Below are 6,002 nucleotides of genomic sequence, written 5' to 3' on the forward strand. Positions count from 1 at the left end.
TTTTTTGTTTTACTCTTTAAAGTTTTACACTTCACTTCTGATTTTATTGACCCAGCAAGCAGGATGTGCAGCAGCAGCAGCAGCGCAAGGGTCGCAGCGGATCCGTCAGCCATAGGTTGTGATGACGGTACGACCTCATCCTGCAGCCTCGCAGAGTTCCCTCCCTGCAGCCCTGCTGTAAGGACGGGATGAGACATTCCGACACCAGCAAGAGCGTTTGCTTTTATGGGCAGGATGTGCTCGGGATCGTATCGATCGGCCTTGCTGGTGATTTGAGGAGTTGAAATTGCTCTGGCCTTTCCAGGGTGTGTTGTATGTGGAGCTGACCTGTTCACACAGAGTCCTCCCTGAGCTCCACTGCTATCCTGTCCCTTATTCTGATGGAACTTTCTTCTGTGTTATTTTTTCAAGATGCTGGAATAGGATTTGGGGTTTTTGTTTTTCAGGTGTGTTGTTGTAAGTGTCTCTTGATGCTCGACGGATCCCCCCGGGCCAGGTTTGCCTGGCGGCCGTTAACCCCCTGACCACCGGGCCAGCCCTGTGTCACTGCCACGGCACAAAAATACCCCATGCAGCCTGATTCAGGGTCTGCAACGGGAGGAAAAAAACCCAGGTTTTTTGGGGAAAAAAACCTTCAATTTGGGGCTACTGGGAAAGCCAAACCTGCCTGGATTGGTGCAGCTGGAGAGCAGAAAACCCATTTTCATGCACAAAACCAAAAATCACCAATTTTGATGTGGAAAAGTGCTGGAAAAAAACGAACTGGAGTATTTCGGAAAAGCACAAAACCCCCAGTTTTTATGTTACAGAAATAAAAACCAAACCCAGATCCAATTTGGGGAAAGTGTGGGGTGAGACGCTGGCTGTTGGAGGGGCATTCCTGGGGGTTCTCTGGTGAGGATTATCCGGTACGGGTCAGTTTTCCAGAGTGGATCATCTGTCGGGGTTGTCCCAGGTGAGTGGTTAAAAATCGCTTATTGCAGCCCGGCGATCGGGCGTGCCCGCTCGCGCCGTCGCGTTCGTGCTCGTTGCTCCCACGGTGTGGCCAGAAGCGGGTACTACAGCCCGGAAATATCTCGGCGGCCGCGCCCCCCCCCCCCCCCCCACTGCGCATGCGCGCCTCCAACCCCCCCGCCCACGCTGGCTCCGCCTCCCTGCCCACCAGGCATGCGCGCCTCCTGGCTCTGCCCCGCCCCGCTGGCTCTGTCCACTGACCAGCGCGCATGCGCGCCTCCTGGCCCTGCACATGCTGGCTCCACCCACCACGCATGCGCGGCTCCTGGCCCCGCCCCCACCCACGATGGCTCCGCCCCCGCCCAGAGCGCATGCCCGGCTCCTGGCACCGCCCCCCGCCCAGCGCGCATGCGCGGCTTCTGGCTCCGCCCACCCGGTCACGCTGGCTCCGCCCCCCGAGCATGTGCGGCTTCTGGCCCCGCCCCCCGCCCACGCTGGCTCCGCTAACCGCCCAGCGCGCATGTGTGACTCCTGGCTCCGCCCCCGCTCACGCTGGCTCCGCCCCCCCGCCCAGTGCGCGTGTGCGGCTCCTGGATCCGCCCCCCGCCCATGACAGCTCCGCCCCCCGCCCAGCACGCATGCGTGGCTCCTGACCCTGCCCCCCGCCCACGCTGGCTCCGCCCCCTGCCCAGCTCGCATGCGTGGCTACTGGCCCCGCCCCCACCCACTCTGGCTCCGCCCACCGCCCACCTGCTGCTCCTGGCTCCGCCCCCCCGCTGGCCCCGCCCCCCGCCCACGCTGGCTCCGGCCCTGCCCACGCTGGCACCACCCCCCGCCCGGTGCGCATGTGCGGCTCCTGGCTCCTCCCCCGCCCACTGCGCATGCGCGGCTCCTGGCCCCGCCCCGTTGGCTGCACCCCCCAGTGCGCATGTGTGGCTCCTGGCTCCGCCCCAGCTCACGATGGCTCCGCCCCCACCCAGCACGCATGCGTGGCTCCTGGCTCCGCCCCCCCGCCCCGTGCGCATGTGCGGCTCCTGGATCCGCCCCCCCCAACGCAGTGCACATGCGCGGCTCATGGCCCCGCCCCCCGCCGGCTCCGCCCCCTGCCCAGCTCGCATGCGCGGCTACTGGCTCCGCCCACCGCCCATCTGCTGCTCCTGGCTCCGCCCCCCCGCCCCCGCTGGCACCGCCCCCCGCCCATGCTGGCACCGCCCCCGCCCACTGCGCATGCGCGGCTCATGGCCCCGCCCCCTTTGGCTGCACCCACACAGTGCGCATGTGCGGCTCCTGGCTCCGCCCCCCCGCTGGCTCGCCCGCCCCCCCGCCCCCCCCCCCCCCCGCCCAGCGCGCATGCGCAGCTGCGTTACCGGGACTGGAGGACTGGCAGCTCATAGAACTCCGAGTTCGGAGGACTGAGGGGCACTTTAGGCGTTTAATAACGGTCTTGGTTGCTATAGTTACCGCGGGGGCTGGGGGGAGATGTAGCGTGGGCCGGGCTAGAGGAGCCCCCGGGGCGGGCAGTGAGGCTGTGGGCAGTGGCCCCTCCCTGTCCGGGGCGGTGCTGGAGGAGGAGCCGGTGCGAGCCGAGGGAGCAGCAGCGAGAAGGGGAGCGGGGCCGCGCGGTCCGTCGCCTGGCGGCTGCCGGGGAAAGCCGCGACGGTGGGGGCCGGGCGGTGCGGCGGGACCGGCGGCAGAAGCCGCTCCGGGTCGGGGCCGGGCGGCCCCGGAGCCGCGCGGGGCTGCGCTCGCCGGGCTTCCGGGTGCGTGGGCGACGGGGCTGGTGGTGTGAAGGACGGTGTCCCCGCAGGGTCAGAAGGGCGGGACGGCCGCATGTAGCGGCGTGGTGGGTACTGTAGTCACGTGACTGATGCAATAGATGTAGTGAAAGAGCAGATATTGTTTCTAATAAAGGTTGCTTTCTTCAATCAATATTTTGCATGCTGTAAACTTAAGGCAGGTGAGAAAACTTGCTGCTGCTCCCCTGGCTGCTTTTATGCCTTCTGGTGGTTCACCCCTCCCCTTTCCCAGGTGATTGTGGTCAGGGCGGTGGGTGGGGCCTGGGGTATATGAGCTACAGCCTTTCCTCAGGGACGTTATTCTGCTCTTGGGCCTCTCTGAGTGCTCTGGTGTTCTTTAAGTCAGTAGCAGATATTGAGCTGTTGAAGCTCTTTGGGTAGGTGTGTTTTGATAATCACAGAAACAGAGGTCCCTGAGGTAAGACTTTCAGGATCAGTCAAGGTTTAGCAGTGTATATAATATGAAATACACTGGTCTGTAGAGGTCTGTTTTCAGCTAAGTACTTTTGTATTGACTGGGTGGGGTGGGTAAAATGGTTTAATAGTGTACACTTAAAGTTTTTCTTTTCGTTCTAGAGGCATTGCATTTTCCTGGCTTTAATGAAGATGGGATCTTGTTTTTTTTCCCTAGTATTGCTGGACACATTGGAAGTCATTGATATCATCTGTTTAAATAGAACTAATAGTGAGATGATGGAGCAAGGGTTAGAGTGAGCATCTTGTATACATCTGTATATAGAGTTTTAGCATTTCTTAAGAAAGTAGCATGGATGTAAGGTGCAGTGTCTTTCAGGATATGGGATGGCTCATAGCGTTTTCCCAATTGCCTGCAGAGCAATGTATTATTTTGCAGGTGCTGTCTAGGCAGCTTTTGGAATAGAATGAGTGTTTGAGGTGAGCCAGGATAGTAGAGAGGAGGGCCAGGCATTTTCATACAAGCCCAACTACAGTGTTTGGTCTTTTGATGTCATAGGTGTCGCAAATGATGATGGCCGTAGTGTCCAACACTGAAACTGGCACGGAGCAGGTGAGCAGAAAGTCTGATGTTTTTGAGGAGGAGCGTTTTGTGGAAGAGGGCCGCGTCAGCTGACATGATGTTGACTCCTGGTGCTGTTTTTGTGCATCTGATGAAGAGGAACCTGGCGTCTGTAGGAATATCCGGGTTAGCAGATGCGGTTGTTGTCGAAGATGGCTTCGGACCCCCAGCGCCCAGATAAGTTGAGGGAGTGGTGTTTGGGAGAGGGCTATGGGGTGAGCCAAGGTTGGGAATGGGAGGGAGGAGTTTTCAAGTTAGTGTGGGGGAGAGGACTGTCTAGGAACAGTGCCTTTTGGGCAGGGAAAGGGAGCAGGTTAACTTTCTGCCCAAGACTGCCATGTGCCAGGCAGGGCAGTTCTAGCCTATGGCTATGTTGTTGTGTAGTTTGTGTTTTCTATGTGTCCTAGAGCTTCCTCAGGTCATGACATCCTTGTTGCTCTTTGCACTGAAGTAGCACAGCGTGCTCTTCAGACACCATCCCTAGGGTCTGGAATGCCTGGAGTCATCGTCAGAATGCCGCTTGGGTGCTTCTCTTATTGTGTTACAAGCCTAAAGCGTGGATAGGTCTTGGAAGTTTCAGGTCGGTCTGCTTTTGCAGCGTTGTTCCAGGCTGCGTTAACATCTCTGATCTTGAGTGGTCCATCATTGTAAAGACTTTTTCTGGATGTTCTTCACTGCATCTTTATATTCTTAGGTTTTGAAGTAAGCTGTCTTGCATATGACTCATCCCAGTTGCTCCCATCTGTTTTTGTCTTGGGCCACAGTGTTTGGCTCTTCTCAGCCTGCCATGGATTCTTCCTCTTGGCCCCCTAGGTCTTCTCATCTGGCACTGTCTCTGGCCGAGGGGTCATTCTTAGAGAACTTGTTTTAATGTGTCGGTCACAGCGTTTGTCTTGTATGTGTGCAGTATTGGTCTGTGCCTCTTTGTGTCTGGGTTGGAGCTGCTCTGCTTGGGGGCACAACAGTGATAGTCAACAAAAGAATAGCAATAAGAATCTATAGGTAATAGGGTGATAAGCCTAGATTTTTTTTTTTAGGCAGAGGGTGTGCAGTCCAGTTCAGAGCAAGTAGCCATATATGTAGCAGGCGTAAGACTTTTCTCTGTAGTGTTATGCAGAGATGCTGGGGATGACCAGGTTGTGTTTAATGGCAGGCTGCAATGACAATCTAGATGGCATACCTAAAGGAGACCTCCGGAATTGTTAAGCTGTCACTCGGCATCCAGGTGACTCGTTTGATGCCATTTTTTCAGATGCAGAGGGGTGACCTGTGGGACAAAGGGTGACAGAGGTGGTGAGCGGAGCACTGTGAGAAGGTAGGTCAACGTGCGGCGTCAGAGGGACGACGCGACCTGTGTCTGTGTGAGTAGCCTATAAGCGTGTTTTATTTTGAAGGTGCGAAGAAAGACACCGGCACCAGAGGCGAGTCGAATGAGGTGAGGTATGACTGGTGTGCTCAAATAGCAGTTACTTTTCAGGCATTGTATTGTTGGTGAAGTAAGAAGCATCCCTTGTTGTTTGTGTCTTACAGGCTCCACAGGAGAACCTGTGACCGGCAGAGGCGGGGTGGGTGAGCACACAAGGTGAAGGAGTGGGAGAGGGTTATCAGTGCCCACACTGTAGTTTTGGGCAGTATCCCACCAAGTGTTACTCTGGTATTTTCAGGTGACCTTCGTAGCCTCGGAAGGGTGAAGCCGCAGGCTCGACGAGCAGTCTGAGAAGGTGAGGCGGCATTGGCTAGGTCTGTGTTTAAGAGCAAAGCGTCCCACGACATCTAAGCGAAATGTTTCTCTTTGGTTTTGCAGGTGCCGTGCAGGCAGCCTTTGGAGTCAGATGAGCATTTGAGGTGAGGTGGGGCGGTAACAAGGAGGAGCAGGGGCGGGTGACTTGTCAGAAGCGCAACAGTGATTTTGTGTCTCTTGGTATCTTAAGTACCACAAGCAATGATGGCCGCAGTGTCTGACTCTGGAACGAGGAGGCGAGCGGTGCTTCTGAGGAGGGTGTTACGGAAGAGGCTGCCATCGGCTGACATGATGCTGACCGGTCGCATTCTTTGTGGGTGTCCTGCAGATGACGCAGAGGAACCTGGTGGCTCAAGAACATCCCAGTTAGCCCATGTGGTTATTGTGGAAGACGACTCTGGCCCCTGGTCCTCTGAAAGCTAAGTTGAGGGTCCAGGGCTGGGAAGGGTCTGGGCGGAAGCGACAGGGTTGGGAA

The sequence above is a fragment of the Strix uralensis genome, chromosome 14 (assembly GCF_047716275.1).
Source record: "Strix uralensis isolate ZFMK-TIS-50842 chromosome 14, bStrUra1, whole genome shotgun sequence".
Lineage (NCBI taxonomy): Eukaryota > Metazoa > Chordata > Aves > Strigiformes > Strigidae > Strix > Strix uralensis.